Consider the following 24,423-nt stretch of genomic DNA (forward strand, 5'->3'; position numbering starts at 1 on the left):
GTCTTTCTATAAACCATTAAGATTCTGGCAGGTACCTGTGGGGATCTTGCAGCAGCCAAGACAATCGTCTGTCAACTAAAAAAGATAGTCACAACCTAAAAGTTGAGAGTTATGTTCTATTTGGTGGGAAATTTTAGGACTTTAAGCTTGGGAACAGCATCTCAAGTGACCCTAAGAGAACTGCTCTTAGGAGGCTAGGGGTGGGGGAAGGGCATCAGTTCATATAGAAGTTTGCAACAAAGGGCAGGTAGTCTGAACGTCAAAAGTGTTTTTGTGAATTAAAGAGAACCAGATATCCCAAGTTAAGGAATTTAGCACTTTTCTATGTTTGGAAAGATGCAAGTGTCTGGGCTTACTGAAATCACTGCTTTCATTTGCATCTCAGCTATCTGGGGCCAGTACCCTGCTTAGCTGGCATATTTCCTCAGTGCTCACCATGGGGAGTGGCTGCAGCCCAATGGCCTCTGGATTACAGGTATTCTTCTCCAGCCCTGGAGGACTGGAATCACCGATAACTGTGACAGCCTTATTTATTGGCATGGCAGGAAACACTCCACTTCTCACCTCCATAGGTAGGTTCTCCTGCTTGTTAGACTTACCACTTGCCAGTCTGGAGTGACCTGCCTGTTTCTCTGGCCTTCTCTTGCCTGTGTACCAGGACCAGTTTCAGATTTCACCCTGGACACCCCTGAGTTTGTGAATCAACACAAGCTTCATGCTTGGTACACACTAGATTTTCCCCCATGTGTTTCCTGGAGGAAACAAAGAAGGGCTGAATAAATTCTAGAAGGGAGAATTGCAACAGGTTATTTGGGAACATGCTGTAGATTCCTGCCCCAGATCCGCCTTATCCAATAGAAGTATAATAGGAGACACAGAATTCTAAATGTTCAAGCAGCTGTAGTTTAGAAAAGGGGAAACAGGTGAGATTAGTAATAATTTCATTTAAAAAACTATATCCAAAAACATTATCATTTTAACATTGAATTTAATACTTGTTAATGAGTTCTTTTAAAAACTTTTTTTGGGGTCTTAAACACACCTCAGTCTTTGGAGCCACAATTTCAAATGCTCTATAACCACATGTGGCAAATGGCCAACGTTCTGGAGAGCGTAGCCCTAGCCAGCACACCCTCCGTGTCCCCTGGGTGCCCAAAGCAACCAAGCCGGCGCGCGGCATCTGGTGGGCGCTCCGTAAGGTTTGCTCAATGGAAGCAAAGAATAAATGCAGACTCGGGGCAGTGAATAGAGGTTTCGGATGCCAACAGGTGTGCTATCCCATCGCTCAGAAGAACCTGGCACGATTCCAGGAAAAAAAGTAGTCGGCCTTCCAGGAGGAAGCTCGGTGCGGGTGCAGGGACGCACACCCTAGCCGCTGCCCGCTGGTCACCCACTCTCCTCGCGGCTGAGTTAACCCGGCGGCGGCGGGAGCGCCGGGCGCAGGGGACTCGAGCGCCGGTGGGAGGTGAGGCCAGCTCCCCAGAGCGCGGGGCGGACGCTGGGGCGGCCTTCCCAGGTATCCACCAAGTCCGGCGGCGTGTAGGAGCGCTCTCCGCGGCTCCGAGAGGAGGTAGATGGGAAGAACCAGGCGCCCCAGTGGGGCGTGTCCCTAACGCGGGGCTGGGCCCGCCGGTGCGACCGCGGCGGAGAGAGGGGAGAGAGCTGGGGTGGGATACGAGAAATGGGGGAGAACCACCCGGGGGCGGGAACTGCGCAGTAGGGGCTCAAGACAGTGGCTCTAGCTCTAGGCAGCAGCGCGCGGACCTCCGCGGTAGGAAAGTTTCCCAGGGATCACACTGTTCATGCGCTGTGCGGCTTTAGTTAAATCACTCACTGTCTCTTTTCCCACCTCCGTTTAAAAAAGAAAGGACGGCCTTCTGCGTGTTGAGAACTCCATAAACAGTTATCAAAAGGCTTTCTAGATAGACTTCATTATTTCCCCTCGGATAATCTCGCGAGTTAGTGTCTCCTGGTCCCCTTTTTCCCAGAAGGAGATTTGGGCTCTGACAGATTTAGAAGCTTGCCCACAGCAATTAGATGGAAATAGCAGGATTTGAAGCCAGGAAGTCAAACTCCAGAGGCTGGACTTTAACGTCTAATCCAGGTCCCACTATTTCCTAGAAGGATGAAATGGCGGTAGGGATAAACTGCTTCTGAGACCCCTTCTCGCTATGTGTGAAATGGGTATAATATTACCTAACCTGTGGGGTTATTATGAGGACGAACTTAGCTAACATGCAAGTGCCTCCCTGCTAAAGTGTGCGTGCCACGGGGTAGGACTTTCTCCCCCCTGTTTTGTTTGCAGGTACATCCCTAGTGCCTGGCACAGAGTAGATGCTAAATAAATATTTGTCAAATGAGAAAGGAACACATATTACTTTTTATCCTTTACCATAATCCTTGCTGTCCCCATATTCCTGAGGAGGAGACCGAGGTGCAGGGAGGTTAGGCAACTTAGGGGATGTCACACCGGTGGCTGGTAGAGGAGTCAACATTTGAACCCAGGCCTGTTTGATCATAAAGTCTGTGTCGTTCTGATGCCAGGTTCCATCACTTTCTAATAGGGTGAGTGTGGCAAGTTATTTAATTCTTCTGTGCCTTAGTTTCCTTATTCACAAAATAGGGACAATGATGGTACCTATCCCATATCGTTTTTGTCTGGATTAAATAAAGATAAAACTCTCAGAATAATGCCTGGCACTTAGCAGGGACTCAATAAACCTCTGCTATGGTGCACGCTATGTTTGCCCACTAGAGAGTGGAGGGGATGGCACAGCGCGGGCATCTGTTTAAGGAGAGGAGAAAGGAGTCAGAGGGAAGGAGCTTACCAAGGAGCTTTCCTGCCTTCGGTGTGATCCGCAGAGCCAGGCTCCTGTTTGCCCTCTGGAATATTCCTGAGAAGCCCCCATGCTCAGTGCAGAGAGAAAGGTGTCACCTGGCATCCGGCTCCCCACCTAGGATACAAAGAGGCTGTCATGAGGATCTGTTACCACTTTTGTTATACAAAGGGGATGCTGAGTCCTCTCTGACTCCCAGCTGTGGGACTTTGGCAAATCGCTTTGCAAGCCTCAGTTCCATCATCTGTAGAATGGGCACAATAATAGGACCTCATAGGGTTGTTGAAAGAATTCTCCGAACTGTCTCAAAAGCATTTTGTGCAGCATCTGGCACATCATAATGGCAGCTGTTGCCCCTATTATTGGATGTGTGGTGCTCTTTTTTATTCCTAACCTTAGGATCTGTTGATGTGCAGGTAAAACTCTTCAAGGAGGACTAAATAAAGTGCCTTTTCCTTGACCCCTTCTCATCTTGAGAGTCTCCTGGGATCTTCACCCATCAAATCCTTGAAAAGCCTGTTATTGTGATAGATCAAGTGCTTCCCTTAAGTGTTCCAGGGCAGTTTCGGAGGACAGGGAAGCTGGCATATGATGGGAAGACCACTGTGCTCTCTGCTTGGGGAACTCCATCCTTTGATGTGGGTACTTGGCAGGGGTGGAGTATTCCAGGGCAGTTTCCAGGGACAGGAAAGTTGGCATATGATGGGAAGACCACTGTGCTCTCTGCTTGGGGAACTCCATCCTTTGATGTGGGTACTTGGCAGGGGTGGGGATCCTAGCCTTTTGGTATAATCAGTCATCAGTTTATAATCTGAGTCATTAATTTGTTCTGTGCTAGACACTGGGCTAAGCCCCAGCTCTAGTCATTGATGGAGCTTGGGCTCCAAAGCCAGCCTGTCTGGATTCCAGTCCTGCCTCTGACATTTTCTAGCTCTGTGACCTCTGGCCAAGCTCCTTAAACACTCTACTCTGGCCACCTGATGTGAAGAGTCAACTCATTGGAAAAGACCCCGATGCTGGGAAAAATTGAGGGTGGGGAAGAAGGGGGAAACAAGATGAGATGGTTGGATGGTATCATCGACTCAGTGGACATGAGTATGAACAAACTCTGGGAGATAGTGAAGGACAGGGAAGCCTGGTGTGCTTCAGTCCATGGAGTTGCAAAGAGTTGGACATGACTGAACAACAATAACTTCAAATGATTCATCTGAAAAATGGGATGATTTTAATATACATAAGTCACAGGGCTGCAATGAGGATTAAATATAATTAACATATGTAGGATAAGACCAATGTGATAATAAATGTTAGTCCCTTATATAGTTATAATTATCTCATTTTATAGCAAAAGAAACTAAGGGAAATTAATAAACAACTCATAAACAATAGCACAGAGCTATCCTTTCCTTTCAAAACGATTTTTTCCATTTCCACTGCTATCATCTTAATTCATGCCTCCTTCTTTCCAGGTCCAGTTCTCTCATCTGCCCCTTTCTGGAATCCCTGCTTCCTGTGTTTGGGGTCCCAGTATCTGCTCCTTCCAGAACATTCTCCCTCTCTCTCTTCCAAAACGCTAGGTGTTTTCCAGAGGCTTTGGAAATAGTTCTTTTTCTTTTACTCTTCCTGTTGTTTTATCTGATTACAAAAGTAATTCATAATATGTTATTTTAAAAATATGTGCCTCCTAAAAATATTTGCATGGGAGGTGAGAAACTCTGCGATTTCATCTCCTGGTGATAATCATTATTTAGTTTCATGTATGTTTCTCTGGGCTTCCCAGGTGGCGCTAGTGGTAAAGAACCCGCCTGCCAATGCAGGAAATGTTAACAAAAGAGAGTTCGATCACTGGGTCAGGAAGATCCCCTGGAGGAGGCCATGGCAACCCACTCTAGTATTCTTGCCTGCAAAGTTCTATGGACAGACGAGCCTGACAGGCTACAGTTCATGGAGTTGCAAAGAGTCGGACACAACTGAAGTGACTTAGCATGCAGCATGTTTCTCTAGGTTTCTTTCCCTCCCCCTGGATATGCTAAATTAACATAGGTCGTTTTTAATTGGTCTTTAAAAAATGGGATTGTACCTTCTGAACTGTGTGCAATTCACAGCAGAGAATTTTCAAATTTTAATTTATTTTTTGAATGCTGTACTCCCATGTGGTATAAAATCCAAAAGACATCTAAGCAAATATTGAAAAATCTCTTCCTTGTATCTATCCCCAGCTATCCAGTTCCTCACTCCAGAAGCAACCACTGTTGCCAGTTTACAGTCTGCCTTCAGACAAAGCAAGAAACATATAGTTACAGTTTACAGGGCAAAATGTGTGTCTTATGAACCACAGTATGTAAATAGCTGGCATAGTTCCTAGATGTGGGGAAACTGACAGGGAGAAAACTTCACTAGAGGAAGATGATTCCTTTACTAGAGGAAGGAGAGATGCTCCTTTCCTTGTCTTATGCAGCAGGGAGTTGGGAGATGCCATCCAGAATCCGTGCAGCATCACAGCCTTCAGAGCATCCTCTCTCAGCTGGGGGTGACTCTGCCTCCCTGTGGACATTCACTCATTCCAGGAGACGGCTTTGATTGTCTCAGCTTCGGGGTTGGTCATGGGGGGCGTGTCCTCCTGGCATCTGCTGGTGGTTCAGCGGTAAAGAATCCATCTGTAATCCAGGAACTTCAGGAGACACAGCTTTGATTGATCCCTGGGTCCGGAAGATCCCCTGGAGGAGGGCATGGCAACCCACTCCAGTGTTCTTGTTGGGAAATCTCATGGACCGAGGAACCTGGTGGGCTACAGTCCATAGGGTCACAAAGAGTCGGACAAGGCTGAAGGGACTGAGCTTGACTTATTAAAGAATTACTGATTTGTCCTTCTTTTACTTAGTCCAAACTCACTCTGCTTGCTGCACAACACGCCAATGAATCCGAGAGATGAGATGTTGAGGCAAGGAATACAACTTTATTCAGAAAGCCAGCTGACAGAGAAGATGGCAGACTAATGTCTCATAATAACCATCTTGTTGGGGTCTGGATACCAAGTTCTTTTGTAGAACCAGAGAGAGAACTGGTGAAGAACAAAAGTCAAAAGGCAGAATAGAGAGGGAGAGGCAGTGAGGAAGTCAAAAGGGCCATCAGTCTTGCAGAGCATCTCCAGGAATGGCCAGCCTTTGGAAGGTATGTGTTAATCTCTTCTTTATTTCAGCCTGTGAGCTGAACAAAGGCATTTTACTCCAATAGTCAGGCAGAGGGGCACGGTCCTCAGAGGCAGGCCATTATGTATGATTATAATAACAACAGCAGGGAAAAGTGAGTCAAAGAAGTGGAGTCAAATTTGGCTCTTCTCTGCAATACTTCTGCCCGGACTCTGATTTGCTTCAGCTCTATACTGCCTGGCAGGAGCCTACAGTCCAGTTCTTCCTTGAGTCACATGCTGCCAGGAACTGTCACTTACCCTAGGAATGAGGGGTAACAAATAAAGCCCTCTTCCTGGAGATCACCACCTACCTCCTCTCATTTTTAGTCCTTTCCTCAATCAGACAATTTGTAAAGCCTGTCTCTGTCTAAACAGGAGAAAATTCTCCTTGTCTTTGGGGAGCCATTACTTTGTATTTACTGGGGGAGATGTTAATAACATATCAAAAGTTGGAACCAGTAGCTTTGGTTCCCCACTTCTCCTTGTGAATTATAAAAACAGGACTTTCTTTTGCTGTTTTAAATGATTCAGATTCAGATGCTATAGGAAACTTGTTATGGCATTTGTAAAAATATGTTGATCTTACCCAGCCCTGAATCATTTCTTTCTTTCTTTCTTTCCATATGAATAGAGTCTCCCTTCTAGACCTGGGGCTTCCCTTGTGGCTCAGCTGGTAAAAAATCTGCCTGCAATGCCAGAGACCTGGGTTCGAACCCTGGGTTGGGAAGATCCCCTAGAGAAGGGAAAGGCTACCCACTCCAGTATTCTGGCCTGGAGTCCATGGGGTCCCAAAGAGTTGGATACAACTGAGCGACTTTCCTTTTCACTTTCTCTTTCTAGACCTGACTGTTCCTGAAGGATTAGCATTTCTGTGGTGGGGGTTTCTTTGTGGGAACTTGAACCTTCAGTGGCTGTTGATAACTTGACCATTAAAATGGTCTAGCCTTTCTCGGAGATTAACCCATTAATGAAAGTGAAAGTTTGTCCCTCAGTCGTGTCCGACTCTTTCGTGGATTGTAGCCCACCAGGCTCCAGGCAAGAATACTGGAGTGGGTAGCCATTCCTTTCTCCAAGGAATCTTCCTGACTCAGGGATTGAACCTGGGTCTCCTGCATTGCAGGCGATTCTTGACTGTCTGAGCCACCAGAGAAGCCTTTAACACGTTTAGGGGTAGATTATATTGTCCCCATTCTGCAGATAAGATGGGGGAAATTGAATTTCAGAAGGATACACTTGGTTCAGAGGGGGAAGAGTCATAAAGTGCTGGAGTCAAGATTTGATTCAAGTCAGCCTTGAGTGTGAGCTGGTTCCACACTCCATGGAACTATGTCTCTGAAAGTCAGGCCATCATAATTATGAAGTTAAACCTGTAAGGTCTGAATATATTGCCCCAGGGGCTGAATCTGCAGGACAGAATGGCCAGTGGCTGAGGGTGCCTAGTGGAGCAGACTGTTCCAGAATGACCTGCTTGTAAAAATGAAAAGCTAAGTTTTCTGGGAAAAAACAAACAAACAAAAAACTAACTTCCTTATAGTGTCCAAGAAATCAAATAACCTGTAGGAAGAACTTTGATCTTTTATTGCACTGATGTTGAAAGAACTTTGATGAGAGGGTGGGGCTGGCATTCAGGAAGAAATAAATACACAAGGCCCTGAGTTAGGGCACTCCCCACCTTCTCCTCAAACCCAGCACTCAGAGGCCATGGTGCAGCCATGAAGTTGGAAGTCAAGGACTGGTCTGTGTATAATGGGTGAGACCCAGTTATCCATGAGCTGACAAGGGGGGAGAAAATAACCAGGGTGGCATAAAACTGCCATAAGCCGGTAGGACATCCTCTCCCTGGGAGCAGAGAGGCATGACCAAGAGAACAAGCAGGGCTATGTTTAAGGCCAAAAAAGATGGGTCTTATGAGTTAGTAAGAAAAGAGGACCCTCACTGTCTCTGCAGATTAGAGAGGAAATGCCTGACTATTCCTGAAAGATGGGGTGCAGGTCAAAGAGGGCACTTTGAAGAAAGGTTGGGGGTGGGGCACAGAAATGATGTGGAATGCTTGGGAACCAGTCTTGGGAGGGGCGAAAACTAGGACTGTTCTGTTGCTTAGCACCAGATGCTATGTACAGAATCAATACACAATAAATATTTGTTAGAGGAAAGAATGACTATGGGGAAGTGGGAGGCAAAGCAGTGTGCTGGCTAAAGAGACAGCTCTAGAGCTGTCTGCCTGCACTGGAATCTCGGCTTCCTGGGTCCTCACTGGGAGACACTGGAGGAGGTGGGCCTTTCTGGCTTCAGGTTGCTTGTTTGTAGGATGAGTAGTGTGTTAAGAGCTCCCACTCCTATGTGGGGCTGTCAGGGCTAAACAGAACATATGGTGTCCTGTCGGTATTCAGTAAATATTACCTCTGACTCTTCCTTCTCATCCTTCCCTTCTTCCTCTGATGACAACGATGATGATAATTATTAAAATTCAGGCAGAAAGGAAAGAGTTGGAATTGCATTCTATCTGTAAATGTGTGACCTTGAGCGAATTACTTAACCTCTCTGGGCCTCAATGTAATCATCATAAAATAGAGATGATGGTACCCCTCCATAAGGTTGCTTGAGAATTCAGTTACAAATGCATAGCATGGTGGCTGGTGCTGAGTTAAGCTCTCAACAAATGGTGCTGTCTTGGTGCTTATTATTAGTTCTTGTTGCTATTTTACTAGATTCCTTCTGCACAGATCAGCAAACAGACCTCCAATGGAGTTGGATGTCAAAGGTGGGGTTTAGAGTCCTCTTTTGCCAGGAAGGGTTCTCTCCTCAGAGGCAGGGTCAGGTTGAACTTTCTGACAGTTCAGTGAGTCATATGATACATCACGTTTGACAAGAGGTCCCAGAATGGAATAAAAAGAGACTGGACTATATTACTGCTCAGGTTATTTCCAGCCGCCAAAGGTTCACTGTTCCCAGAGACAAACCTACATGACGATGGAATGCTAATTATTAGGGAAGGTCATTTCTAGGAAAGACACTCTTTATTCATAGGGAAAGAAGAGACTGGGTAAGTTCTCTGGATTTTACAAGCCCAAACAAACAAATTCTGCTTTATATGGCATTTGAATCAGGGTGAGTGGTTTTTAAAAGAAGAAAAGAACATCCTGTTTCTATAATTCATAAGAAGAATTGAGAACCATAGTTACTGCTTCCATACTTACTGTGTTTGTATTCCCAATAAACTCAAAATAGTGACAGGCAGACTTTTCTCCTATGGTGGAGGCTTGACTTAGAACTGGAGAGACTTGGTGAGAGAGAATTGGTGGAGACTTGATTAGAAATTGTCTGATCAGGGGAAAGACCTTAAAAAGAGAGGGTCTAGGTGGTGATCTCCAGTAAGATGACTTTCTTTGCCCCCAGAACCTCCATTCCTGGGGTGAGATGACGCTATGTGGGAGTATGACTCAGGATCTGTGGGCTCCTGCCTGCCGGGCAGTCCATACTAAGTCAAACAGGAGCCAGAGGACAATTTAGTAATCTTGACCTGTCTTTATTGAAAATGTTGATGTTTAGTTCATCATGGATTTTTGCATTTTTCCTACTTTAAAAAATGTTGCATTAAAATGTTATTAATCCTAATGACTGGAATTTTTGGCACCGCTTGAATGTGTATCCCAGGCCAAGATCTTACTCCCTCACCCTGCTCCTGGCCCTGCTGCAAATAACACTGAATCTAGAAACTTCCCACGCCTAACTTCATACATACTCAGCATGGGCAAAAAGATGACTGTATTCAAAATGTGAATGCTGGACAAGCAAGTTGAAAAAGAGAGGATTCTCTTCCATAAGAGGAAGGGCCATTTATGATACTGCACTTCACTCTGTATTGGCTGTGTTTCTTGGCCAAGTCACTTAGCCTCTCTGCGCCTTTGTGTCCTTCTCAGTAGAATAAGGATAATAATAGCATCTATTACTAAGGCTGTGGTGGGGATTTAATGCATTAACACCTGTGAACTTCTCATAACATGTCTGGCATATACATATTTCTTGTTTTGTTATCACTGGTTTCAGTTTCTCTTTTCCTGTCTGCAAATATGGAATAATACTTAGATTGTGTTATATAATGTTTGTTTCAATAGGCCTTACAATAGGACTGTTATATTATACAAATCTGAATTAGTCTAAGAACTAAGCTTCTAGTCCCAGAGGTGGATTTAGAAAGGGGTTGTTTTTCTTCTAAACGAGGGAGGCTTGACACAGACCCAAAATCACAGTGTGGATGAAGCTCAACCTTTCCTGGCCCCTCCTGCCTTTCTGACACCCTCTAGCAGAGAAGAGGAAGATCCCCAGCCCCAGGGTAGGGGAGAGGCAGCGAGTGTTAGTGGAAGGAGAGTCTGGAGACCCTTCCTTCTGTGGGCCTCAGTTCTTGGTAAGGGGCAAAGCAGAATGTAAGGTCTTACCCACTCCAAGAAAGTTTGTTAATAATGACCTAAGAAAGAACAGGTCTGAAAGGATCGGACACGACTGAGCGACTGAGCTGCATGCAAGAGAGAACACCTGAAGAGAGGTGGGCTAGGCCAAGGGAGGCAGATGGCCCTGGAGGACTGGGGTACCTAGTTTTTAAGGCAGGGTCATTTGCGTAATCCGAGGGGTCATTGATTGACAGCTTTGACTGACAGCTGCAGGTTATGTAACAAGATTCTCTACTGTGCCTGGCCTGGTCATAGTTCAGTCTGTTATAATTAGATGTATGTATTCATGGAATATTTATGAGCAGTTAATTAGTCCAATAGCCACCAAGGGTTTCTTTTGTACTGGATTAGAGGGAGGTGTGCGCGTGTGCTAGAGTAGGGAAACTCCTCCCAGTCCACTGGTAGGGGGATTTTCCAGCTCCCTATTTTTGGAGTACTGGTAGGGGCATGTGAGGGGCTGGGCTGGTACATTGCTTGGTGGGATTGGGTGGCTATTGGGCAGTTAGCTGAAGGGGTGGCATCTCGTTGCTCTCAGCCAGCTTCCTTGCTGTCGCTTAGGTTTATAATTTTTCCCTGCTCTGGGCAGGATTCTGAGCACATTGACAGTGGGGAAGGGGAAGAGGCAGGGTCTCCAAGATGTGGGGTCCTTGCTTGGGCAGCAGAATCACCCACTCCTCCCAGCAGGTCTTTACAGGTATAGGAGCCAGGGTGGCTTCTTGTGTTGGGTCCAGGTCTCCCAGAAAGGGATCCTTGTTCTTCTGGGAAGGGCTGGGGCAGTCCAGCCAGGCAGAAAGGCATGCAACCCTCACATCTCTTCTCCTTCCACTTCTCTGCCTGCTCCTTGCTGATCCGTTCCCTGGCTAATTCGCAGTGATTCTCAAACCTTCGTGCACGGAACCTGGTAAAAAGGCAGCTTCTCAGGTCCCAGCCCAGACCCACTGAATCAAAACTTCTGGGGATGGGACTTGAACTAGGGTGGTTTTCCTGGGACTGGCAGGTTTCCAGGACATGGAACTTTCAGTGCTAAAACTGAGAATGTCCTGGGGAAACTGGGACAACTTGGTCACCTGATGATCCACAGGTCCCCATCTCCCTTAGGCTCCTGGGTGACTTTCCTGGGTATAGAGCTTGATGGTCCCCCAAACACACAGATCAGCGATGCTTTAAATGTTGAAGTTCCTTTAGGCTCTATGCTTCACTCTCTTTTCCTTCCCTAGACTTGCACTGGTAGTCCCATAATCACTCATGGTTATCTACATCAAAGTTAACGAAGTGTTAGTTGCTCAGTCATGTCTCTTTTTGACCCGATGGATGGTAGCCTTCCAGGCTCCTCGGTCCATGGAATTCTCCAGGCAAGAATACTAGAGTGGGTTCCCATTCCCTTCTCCAGAGGATCTTCCCGACCCAGGGATTGAACCCAGGTCTCCTGCATTGCAGGCATATTCTTTACTGTCTGAATAAAATTAAAAATTCAGTTCCTCAGTTACAGAGTTGCACTAGCCACATTTTAAGTAATTGCTAGATACATGTGGTCAGTGGTTGCTGTATTTGACAGTGTAATATAGAATTATTCCATCATCATAAAAAGTTCTACAGGCACACCTCAATTTATATTGTGTTTTTTTTTTACATATTGAAGGTTTGTGACCACACAGTACCAAACAAGTCTATTGGTGTTGTTTTTCCAACAGCATTTGCTGACTTTGTATCTCTGTGTCACATTTTGGTAATTCTTGCATATTTTAAACTTTTTCATTGTTATTTTGTTATGGTGATCTGTGAACGGTGATCATTGATGTTACTATTGCCAAAAGATTGACTTGTTGGAGGCTCAGATAACAGTTTCCATTTTTAGCAATTAAATATTTTTAAATTAAAGTATACCCATTGTTTTTTAAAGATGTAATACTGTTGCATACTTAATAGACCACAATATATATAAACAAATTTTATATGCACTGGAAAACAAAAAAATTCACATGACTCACTTTATTGTAATATTTCACTTGGTTGCTGTGGTTTGGGACTGAACTCAGAAAGTGTTAGTCCTCAGTCGGGTCTGACTCTTCGCGACCCCATGGACTGTAGCCCCCCAGGCTCCTCTGTTCATGGGATTCCCCAGGCATGAATACTGGAGTGGATTGCTATTCCCTTTTCCAGGGCTACCTCCGTGCTAAATTCTTTGGATAGATTTTTGCCATGTCAAGGTGATGTCCTTCATAGGATGAAAATTCATGTTCATTTTCTAGTCTTTGACACTTTCTTATGTGCTTAACAAGCTAAAAATCTTACATTCTTTTGGCATTCCTAAAATACAACTACTGTTCCTGGGGAATTAAGTAAGTCTCTTAAAATTTAGTAAATTCCTTGTTGAAAACTTGAAAAAAGACAAGATATTTTGTTATGTTTTGTTATTTCTCCCCCTTCTATTCATAGCAAACCAAACCTTATTTTCTGAGGGCTCCAATGTGTGGTTTTGAATGTGCCTGAGGCAAAGGCAGAAACAGTTTCTAAAACAATCTAGTTCTGGGGGAAGACTCTCATGGGGTGCGAGCTAACAAATGTTTAGTTTCGGGATGAATTAGTTAAACGGGTGATTGAAGGATTTTCCCTCACATGCTTTAAAGAGATTGATTTCCTTGGTTTTATTTCCTTGTTCTGCACTTTCCCTGCAGATAAAGGATTCTAAGGTATTTGTTTATGGTGGCTTCAATGATGACAGCCAAAGTAATCATTAAGCTAACATGACCAGCCCAGAAGAACAACAAGGCACTTGTGAGGAAATAAAGTCTGATACGTGGATGTGTTTGAGCGTGTGGCCTCATGCCTGGGCAAGCACTCTCAGACAAGTGGTGGTCTTTATTCTCTGGGTGGGAATTGACTTTCCAAGATCAGGTGCCTGAAAGGAAACGAAGCTTCTAGAACTGCGATTATGAGGATTTGGCTCAGATGAGATGCCTGGGAATGAGCAATGTCTTCTTTTTAAACTCCTTTTCCTTCCCTTTCAGAAATTCTTAGAATTACAGCTGGTATTTCGAATGTGTGTGGAGGGGAAGGGGAGAGTATGTAATTATATTATTGTATAATGTCCTTTGTTTCCCTAAATATTGTCATTTGCATTCCACCTTCATACTTCTTACCCACTTTTTGTACTTTGAATGTTATTATTTATCTTTTTTTTTAACCTAATAGATTTATTTTAAAAGGAAACATGTCATTATTGTAAATGGAAAATTTGTATCACTTTCTTATACATATAGGTGACTATATAGTCATATTTATTTTATAAACATTATTATATTTATTTACCTTTATATGTATTTATAGACATATATATGAAAAAAGTGAAAAGTGTTAGTTGCTCAGTCATGTCCAACCCCATGGACTGTAGCCCGCCAGGCTTCTCTGTCCATGGAATTCTCTAGGCAAGAGTACTAGAGGGGGAAGTCATTCCCTTCTCCAGCGAATCTTTCTTATCCAGGGATCGAACCTGGGTCTCCTGCATTACAAGCAGATTCTTTACTATCTGAGCCACCAGGGAAGCCCATAGACGTACATACACACAGGGAAAACCAAACCATGTCATTAAATTCTAGCTAGATTGTGGAAGAAGCATCTCAAAGGCTACATTCTGTATGATTTCATTTATATGACATTTTGAAAAATGCAAAAGTATTGGGATGGAAAACAGACCCTTCTTGGGTGAAGGATGGGAGGGTGATTTCAGGGAATGGCAGAGGGGAGTTTAAGGTGATGAAACTGTCTGTATCCTGATTGTGGTGGTGGTTGTACATGTGCTCACAGAACTAAATATCCCAAATATTTTGCTGCATGTTAATTTAAAAGTGAAATTGTTAGAGTCTAGTCATAAGCTGTGGCCTCATGAAGGTTCTAAACGTGAGTTTTGCTCTCCCCTCATTGAAAAAGAGACTGTGGCCCATTCGGAGAGTTGTTGAAGAACCATTAGCACTAGTGGAGATGATGTAGTTATTAACTTGAATCACTGAACAAGAAATAAAAAGGAAGGAGATAATAAATAATAAAATCTTGTTATTTTCCATGAGGAAATTTCTCCTTTCAAGAATCCCTGTGATGATCTGAAACCCTCAGTTTATAAATGGGATGTGTCTGTGGCCACAGTGGACCCAGGCCTGAGAAGGTCTGAGTGAACCTTTCCCCACTCCCCACTCTCCCAGGATGGTCCAGCAGATCCCAGTTAGATTGGCTTGCCTTCCCACTGGCTGCCAACAAGATAGGCTCTAGGCAATTCATGTGATGAATGAGAACTTTGTGAGACAAGATTCCTTCATTCCTTCAACAAATATTGAGTGTCTCCTTTGTCTCCTATGTGCCAAGCATGGTGCTAGATCCTGGGGAGATACTGAGAAAAATAGAATAACTCCTACCCTCACAGAGCTCTCAGTCAATGGAAGACACATTTTGAACAATAAGTGCACAAAATTAATATATAATTACAAATTGATAAGTCCTGTGGAAAAGGGGACAGGATGCTATGAGAGAAACACAAGAATTGTTTGGATGTGGAGGATTAAGGGAGGCCTCTCTGTGAAGGCAGAGTTGAAGCCGACTCCTTAAGGATGAGGAGTTAACCTGACCAGGAGTGGAGGGAAAAGCATTCTAGGTGGAGGGAACAGCATGTATGAAGGTCATGACCCAGGAAAACAGGCCAGCGTGTTTATACAAAGTTTGGCAAACTACCCTCCATAAATGCAACCCCTGTAGCTGAGAATGGTTTTAAATTATTTTTTTAAAAAAAGAAGTTTGCGCGCTGAAGAATTGATACTTTTGAGCTGTGGTGCTGGAGAAGACTCTTGAGAGTCCCTTGGACAGCAAGGAGACCAAACCAGTCAATCCTAAAGGGAATCACCCTGAGTGTTCATTGGAAGGACTGATGCTGAAGCTGAAGCTCCAGTACTTTGGTCACCTGTTGCAAAGAGCTGACTCACTGGAAAAGACCCTGAAGCTGGGAAAGACTGAGGGCAAGAGGAAAAAGGGGGCAACAGAGGATGAGATGGTTGGATGGCATCGTTGACTAATGGACATGAGTTTGAGCAAACTCAGGCAGATAGTGAAGGACAGGAAAGCCTGGTGTGCTGTAGTTCATGGGGTCGCAAAGAGTCGGACACAACTTAGTGTGAACAACAAGAAAATGAGAGCATGAAGTCCCCCCGCCAAAACGAGTGGAGACTGAGTGAGCGTATGCCCCTGCTGCCTGATTCTGAGGAGGCAGGTGGTAGTATGTCTCAGAAGTATTGATACATCCCTTTTACTTCCTAATCATACAAAATGTCCACTTCTTTCTCTTTGATGAAAAGATCTCAGCTCTGTTTCCCTTTCCTTTCCTTTTTTTCCTGTAAATTTTTCTTTATGTCATAAACTTAGAGAGCTGTAGAAGCCTTTTTTTAGATCTCCTGTGTTAATCTCAGTTTAACTCAGCCATTCTCAAAGGTAGGGGTAAGGAGGGGTGGGGGAACAGCCAATTTATTTCCCAGTGGACTTTGACAATTCCTGACAAGGTACCACAGACTGGTTGGCTTACCAGAAATGTATTATCTCACAGTTCTGCAGGCTGGAAGTCTGAAATCAAGGTGTTGGGAGGGTAATCGTCCCTCCAACGCTTATAGTGGAAGGATCCTTGCTTGCCTCTTCCAACTTCTAGTAATCCTTGGCCTGAGATAGGAGAACGCCAATCTTCATGGCATCCTCCCAGTGTCTCTTCACCCACTCCTCCCTGCGTGCATGGCTGTGTCCAAAGTTCCCCTGCTAACAAGGACAACAGTCATACTGGACCTTAATGACCTCATCCTAGCTTGATTACCTGTTGGAAGATCCTTCGTCCTAATAAGGTCACAAACTGAGATACCAGAGGTTAAGTACTTCCGTATATCTTTTACTGGGGACATAATTCAACCCCTAACAGTGGTCAACATATAAACAATATGAAGTGGAAAATCACCAACCAAATTCAAAATCATGCTGGCTTCTGGACAGAGAAAGGGGGAGGGGGATAGTGGTGGAAAACTGGGTTGAGGGGAAGCTTGAGAGTTTCCATTTTACCAGTCATGTTTTATTTCCTTGAGAAAATAAGGACAAATCTGGAATTAACATGAAAAAGATTAGTATTTGGTAGTATTTATTTTTTTGTTCTCTGTACTTGATTGTTGTCCATTTTTTAAGTCTTGAGAGGAAAGAAACTAAGAAGGCATTGAACTAGCATGACCCTCCTTCATAGGCACCGGTAAGGGGTGTGGTGTGACACCATCTCTTGTAGAAGTCAAAGTCCTCTGTCATCTGATTTTCAGGATGTATGGCCTGCAATCAGCAGCTGGGAATTTTCAGACTTCAGATTCACGTTAAGGACTATAACCTTCTGGAAATTGTCCCCGATCCAGCTTCTATCAACAGCCAGTGGGAGAGAAAACACACATCCATCTGACTCTGAAGTTCCAACAGCATCTGCAGACCACATCAGTTTATGTGAAGTTTGCATTCGTTTGGGACAAAGTGAGAAAAACGAGGATAGAGATGTAAGTTTTTAGGGTTAATCTATTCAATTAAATGGGCTGTTCTTCCTTTTTAGATTGGTCATTTTTCCTTTTAAAAAATGTCTATAAAATATTTTATGAAATAACAGTGATAGTAGGTCATGGTAGCTGTTGTTGCTTTTAATGTCTTTAGTTAGCAAAATAAAATGTAGCACCCCCCCCCAAAAAAAAGAAAAAACCTGAAAAATTCGGCTGGTCTAAATCAAAATGATGTTGGCTCTTTGGAACTAATTGAAAATTTCTACAGACTCACTTTGATTACTTTGACTGTGGATCTTAAATTTGTATGTATTGTATACCATGTATAAGAACGTCGGTTTCATTTAGGTTGAAAGGTTGTCTTGTGTTGGAAAAACAAAGTTCTTCCCATTAGAAGATAAGACATACAGCTGAAATTAGAATTTGTGGCCTCATTTTGGCTCTTATAGGGTGATGTCCTACCTTTGGTGGTGGCCAGGTTAGCTTTTACAAGGCTCTGCCTTCTCTTCCCTTGTCTTTCAGGTAATAATTGGCCCTGATTAGCAAAATTAACCTTTGTGCAGTTTACGACTGCCTCGTGATTCTAGCGTGGGGTTGGGCAGGAGACGGGAAAAGGAGATTAGAAAGAAGAGCCATACAAAGCTGGCCGTCTTCTGCCAGAACATGGAGATCTAGAGCATTCTTTTTTAGCTCCACGATATTCCATTGTGCAGGTGTGCTGTCACTGATTTGATCCATCCTTTGTTGATGGGTTTTTGGATTGTTTCCATTTTTTCTGAGTACACATAAAGCTTGGCCTTAATGACTCCATGTCACTGTTTTCTGAGGTCATTGGTGACTGCAGAACAAAGATCGTGGGTGGCTTGCTTTGGCTTATGCTGGTTTAATTCTGGGAAACCTAAGAGGCAGTAGAGATCCAGATAAATAGCCTGTCTGTGACCTTATCGGATTCTAGGATGCAATTTATCCCTTGAACATTATTGGACTAGCTAAATGCAAGGTTGTTATGATCACCCATTCAAACCAGGAGACTTGAAAGATCAAATAAGGAGCCTGCAATTAACAGATTCAAAAGACATATAATTGTGTGGGAATGTGACTGAAAACCAATGAAACAGTGAAGTAGGAAACCCTAAATGATGTCGAAAGGAGGACTCAGAATAGATGATTCAATGGCCCTTATTGGGAAGATACTAGAGCAACAAAATTTAGAGGCAAAAAAATATATAATATACTCTATGAAATCTAAAATCCATATCTTATAATAACTATAAATACAGTATAACTTTTAAAAATTGTTAATCACTATATTATACACCTGTAACTTACATAATATTTTACATCAACTATATTTCAATAAAAAGGAAAATATAAATGTATTTGAGCTTCTTCCAAGGCACAAAGAGAAATTTTTCCTTGGAAAGGACAGGATATTTGTACCTCTAATAGCTAGTAGGAAACTATGAGTCAGTTTCTCAGAAGACCACTCCCACTTAATTTCCCTGTCAGCTCAAGACTATTTCCTTGTAGCTATTTCCTCCTCTCTCTTTTCTGTCAGTCATTTTCTCTGGGCTTGTCTTTTTGCTTACTTAGGAATTTGTCTGACTACGTGGTAGCGGCTACAGCACATTTGTGCCTGGTCTGTGAAAAAGATAAGTGCGCTATACAAACTCCTGTCACATGACGTCAGTAGAACAGAGAACTGTACCGGCAGATTGAAACTCATTATTGGCTGATCACATATAGTATCTATCTATCCATATTTGTGTTCTATGAATATATTCATGAACTTATATATTCATAAATATGTTCATGAATACATATATTAAATGTGTGTGTTGTATGAATAGGTATGTTCATAATAAACACAGAGATAAACAGGTAAATAACTAGATGATTGATAGATAAGTAGACAGATGTTATATGTGATCAGCCAACAGTTCATTCATTCATGAATATATTCACAAATATATATATATTCATATAATACACAAAGATATATTTGTCAAAGATTCTAAATGATCTTGTATTGTCAGACTAGGCTAGACTCTGCTGCATTAAGAAACAAACTCAAAATCTCAAGGGCTTAACTCCTGAAAGTTTATTTCTTGTTCATGAAGTGCTGTTATGGGTTATTGGGGGTGGGTTGTGCTCCATTTAGTCATGGATCTATGGGTGGAGAATGGGTCTCCATCTGCAATGTCACTGGTTGCCATGGCAGGGGAAAGGTACTAGAAGGTTGTGATTTTGACTCTTAAATTCTTTTGCTTGGAAGTAATACATGCTCACAGCCCACTGGCCAAAAATAGCCCAATGCCACTGCCTATATGGAAGGGGGTTCTCATCTCACAATGGCCTGCAGGGACTCCAGAGCTCCCCCAACACACCCCACCCCCAGCCCCAACAGCTCGTCTTGGAGTTGCTGGAGGGTCTGAGCTCTTTGCTGGTGACCCTGAGCTGTATTATGTGGTCATCTGACCCCTTTATAAGGTCCTCGTGACACATTTTTTTCAAAAATTCATCCTGGGGAGAAGCATGTACTTCTTGAAAAACTGACTTCCTATTTTTCAGAAGAAATGAGTATCACATAACTTGTATGATTCTCTTTCAGTCTGGACTAAGAAGAAGCTCACAGCAAAATTTAGTTCTCATTTACAGTCACTATGTCAACTGAGGAATTTGGTAGAATTTCTTTTCCTTCTACTTTATTATAAAGGATTTCTATCTTTTAAAATTATGTCCTAGTTGAGTGCCTGATTTTTAAAAAATTGATGTATAAGTTGCTTGACAACATTGTATTAGTTTCTATATATGAATTCACATACACACACACTCACATCAGTTCAGTTCAGTTCACTCACTCAGTCGTGTCCAACTCTTTGCAACCCCACGGACTGTAGCACGCCAGGCCTCCCTGTCCACCACCAACTCCTGGGATTTACTCAAACTCATGTCCATTGAGTCAGTGATGCCATCCAACCATCTCATCCTCTGTCAGCCCCTTCTCCTCTTGCCCTCAATTTTTCCCAGCATCAGGGTCTTTTCAAATGAGTCAGTTCTTCGCATCAGGTGGCCAAAGTATTGGAGTTTCAGCTTCAGCATCAGTCCTTCCAATGAATATTCAGGACTGATTTCCTTTAGGATGGACTGGTTGGATCTCCTTGCAGTCCAGGGGATTCTCAAGAGTCTTCTCCAACACCACAGTTCAAAAGCATCAATTCTTCGGCATCAGCTTTCTTTATAGTCCAACTCTCACATCCATACATGACTACTGGAAAAACTAGTGCCTTGACTAGATGTACCTTTGCTGGCAAAGTAATGTCTCTGCTTTTTAATATGCTGTCTAGGTTGGTCTCTCTCTCTCTCTCACACACACACACACACACACACACACACACACACACACACACACACACACACATATTCTTTTTCAGATTCTTTTCAACTATATGTAGCCTATACATATAGTGAATAAAGTGGAGTTGCTCAGTCATGTCCGAATCTTTGTGACCCTATGGACTGTACCCCACCAGGCTCCTCCGTCCAAGGGATGTTCCAGGCAAGAATACTGGAGTGGGTCACCATTTTGTTCCCCAGAGGGTCTCCCTGGGTCCAGGGATCGAACTCGGGTCTCCCTCATTGAAGGCAGACTCTTTTACCGTCTGAGCCACCAGGGAATCCCATGTAGCTTATTATGAGATATTAACATAGGTCCCTGTGCTATACAGTAAGACCTTGTCATTTATCTATTTTATACATAGTAGTTTGTGTCTGCTAATCCTAACTCCTAGTTTATCCTTCCCCTATACCTTTCCCCTTTGGTAACCATAAATTTCTCTGTATCTGTGAGTCTATGTATAGACTGTGTGTATCTGAGAGTCTGTTCCTGTTTTGCAAATAAGTTCATTTGTACCATTTTATTTTTAGATTCCACATGTAAGTGACATCACATTTGTCTTTCTCTGTGTGACTTACTTCACTTAATATGATAATCTCTAGGTCCATCCATGTTGCTGCAAATGGAATTCCTGACTTTTGTTGTCCACCAAGCCTTCTTTCTTGTGAAAGCTGCCAGGGTTTTCATTACACATAAATCAAAATAGTGGTAAATAATATCTTCTATTCAGTGAATGTTTCCTTGATGCCAGTTCTTTATGTGCCCCATGTTGTTCACTCCTTCCAACTCTATGAGGCATTATTAGTCAGTATTGGAAAGATGAGCAAACAGGATCAAAGAGATTAAGTGATTTGCCCAAGTCCACACAGCTAGCAGATGGAAACTAAACGCGATGCCAAGGGCTTGATTCCTAACCATTTCATTGCACAGCATTACATAGACAAATCTCTTATGATTATGTAGTAGAAGTGACAAACAGACTCAAGGGGTTAGATCTGATAGATTGCCTGAAGACCTGTGGTCGGAAGTTCGTGACATTGTACAGGAGGCAATGATCAAGACCATCCCCAAGAAAAAGAAATGCAAGAAGGCAAAATGCTTGAGCAGGCCTTACAAATAGCTGAGAAAAGAGAAGCAAAAGGCAAAGGAGAAAAGGAAAGATATTCCCATTTGAATGCAGAGTTCCAAAGAATAGCAAGGAGAGATAAGAAAGCCTTCCTCAGTGATCAATGCAAAGAAATAGAGGAAAACAATAGAATAGGAAGGACTAGAGATCTCTTCAAGAAAATTAGAGATACCAAGGGAAGATTTCATGCAAAGATGGGCTCAAAAAAAGACAGAAATAGTTTGGATCTGACAGAAGCAGAAGATATTAAGAAGAGGTGGCAAGAATACACAGAAGAACTATACAAAAAAGATCTTCATGACCCAAATAACCACGATGGTGTGACCATTCACCTAGAGCCAGACATCCTAAAATGTGAAGTCAAATGGGCCTTAGGCAGCATCACTAATAACAAAGCTAGTGGAGGTGATGGAATTCCAGTTGAGCAATTTCAAATCCTGAAAGATGATGCTGTGAAAGTGCTGCACTCAATATGTCAGCAAATTTGGAAAACTCAGAGGTGGCCACAGGACTGGAAAAGGTCAGTTTCCACTCCAATCCCAAAGAAAGGCAATGCCAAATAATGTTCAGACTACCGCACAACTACACTCCTCTCACACGCTAGCAAAGTAATGCTCAAAATACTTCAAGCAAGGCTTCAACAGTACATAAACCAAGACCTTCCAGATATTTCTAAAGCTGAATTTAGAAAAGGCAGAAGAGCCAGAGATCAAATTACCAACCTCCATTGGATCATAGAAAAAGTAAGAGAGTTCCAGCAAAACATCTACTTCTGCTTTATTGACTATGTCAAAGCCTTTGACTGTGTGGATTACAACAAACTGTGGAAAATTCTTCAAGAGATGGGAATACCAGACCACCTGACCTGCCTCCTGAGAAATCTATATGCAGGTCAAGAAGCAAATGTTAGACCTGGACATGAAACAATGAACTGGTCCAAATTGGGAAAGGAGTACATCAAGGCTGTATGTTGTCACCCTGCTTATTTAACTTATATGCAGAGTACATCATGAGAAATGCCCAGCTGGATGAAGCACAAGTTGGAATCAAGATTGCCAGGAGAAATATCAATAAGCTCAGATATGCAGATGACACCACCCTTATGGCAGAAAGCGAAGAAGAACTGAAGAACTTCTTGATGAAAGTGAAAGAAGAGAGTGAAAAAGTTGGCTTAAAACTCGATTCACAAAACTAAGATCATGGCATCTGGTCCCATCACTTCATGGCAAATAGACAGGGAAACAATGGAAACAGTGAGAGACTTTATTTTCTTGGGCTCCAAATCACTCAGATGTTGACTGCAGCCGTGAAATTAGAAGACAGTTGCTCCTTGGAAGAAAAGCTATGACCAACCTAGACAGCGTATTAAAAAGCAGAGACATTACTTTGCCAACAAAGGTCCATCTAGTCAAGGCTACGGTTTTTCCAGTAGTCATGTATGGATGTGAGAATTGGACCATAAAGAAAGCTGAGCACCGAAGAATTGATGCTTTTGAACTGTGGTGTTGGAGAAGACTCTTGAGAGTTGCTTGGACTGCAAGGAGATCAAACCAGTCAATCCTAAAGAAATCAGTCCTGAATATTCATTGGAAGGACTGATGCTGAAGCTGAAACTCCAATACTTTGGCCACCTGATGCGAAGAACTGACTCATTTGAAAAGACCCTGATGCTGGGAAAAACTGAAGGCGGGAGGAGAAGGGGATGACAGAGGATGAGTTGTTTGGTTGGCATCACCGACCTGATGGACATGAGTCTGAGCAAGCTCCTGCTGATGGGCAGGGGGGCCTAGCTTGTAGCAGTTCATGGGGTCGCGAAGAGTCAGACACTACTAAGCGACTGAGCTGAACTGACATCAACAGATGATTCAATTCAGATAATGTGTCCTGTTCTCACCTAGTTTTTGCTTTCATCCACTCAGATGTTCTGTGATGCACATGTGAGAAAACTGGCAATGTTTGTGAGCTAGAGCCATTGATTTATTTTCAGCTAGTGTAATTAGAAGGAATTAGAAGGTTTCACATTATGGTTTCTGGTTTAGATCTTTCTCATTTCCTTTTTCTTTTTAAGAGTGAGAGGTTGTATATTTATAGAGAAGTACACAGTTCTTACCACAGTCCATGACACAACCGAGCAACTGAGCATGCACGCACCCACACAGTTCTTACGTGTACTTGATGTGCACACACATGCCACCGTGTAACCACCACCCAGATCAAGAGGAGAACATTCCTAGAATCCCAGAGGCTTGCTCGCTCATATTGTTTCCCATCTCCCCCCTTCCCCAAGGTAATCACTATTCTGACTTTTAGCTCCATTATTTAGTTTGCCTGTTCTTGAACTTTATACAGTCTGTAGTCTTTTGTATCTAAATTTCAATCATCATTGCCTCTGGGAGATGAATCCATGTCCTTGCATGTCACAGAAGTTCAGTCTTTGTTACTGCTGTGTAGTATCTCATTGTATGAATATGCCACAATTTATTTACTTATTCTACTCTTAGCTTGTTTCCAATTTCTGGCTCTTATGTAAGAAAAGCATGTTTGAGCGCTCTGATTGCCTTTTGGTGGACATGTTTTTCTCTTTTAGGCTGGTATTGTAACAGGTTTTATTTTCTTAGATTTAGTCGGCATCATTTCGTTTGTTAGATGTAATAGTCATAGCTAAGGTTTTAGTAGGCCATGGAAATCCTAAACCTTAAATAAATATATATTAATTTCTAGTCTTACAATATAAATAAATGAATGAGTTCATTTTCCATGTTATGAAAAATAAGTTGCCACAAAGCCCAGCATTTAGTCTTTTGAGCACTCAGTTTGTGTGGATGTTTCTGTTTGTAAAACTCAGCATATTAGTTGACATTCTCTTTCATTTGTGTATGA

General features: G+C 42.9%; 1 protein-coding gene across 2 annotated transcripts in view; it reads left to right on the forward strand.

Annotated features, from left to right (window-relative positions):
• The first annotated feature begins 7,678 nt into the window (after nucleotides 1–7,678).
• The window catches only part of TMC5 (transmembrane channel like 5), a 73,400-nt gene continuing 56,655 nt past the window's right edge, over nucleotides 7,679–24,423 (forward strand). Inside the window, exons 1-2 of one of the 2 annotated variants that reach the window (XM_061152933.1) lie at nucleotides 7,679–7,777; nucleotides 16,799–17,023. The gene's annotated coding sequence lies outside the window, so the exon portion shown is untranslated. Of the gene's footprint in view, nucleotides 7,778–16,798; nucleotides 17,024–24,423 lie in introns of those variants that run through there. The other variant, XM_061152934.1, reaches the window with a different exon arrangement.

Source organism: Dama dama, chromosome 10, assembly GCF_033118175.1.
Source record: "Dama dama isolate Ldn47 chromosome 10, ASM3311817v1, whole genome shotgun sequence".
NCBI lineage: Eukaryota > Metazoa > Chordata > Mammalia > Artiodactyla > Cervidae > Dama > Dama dama.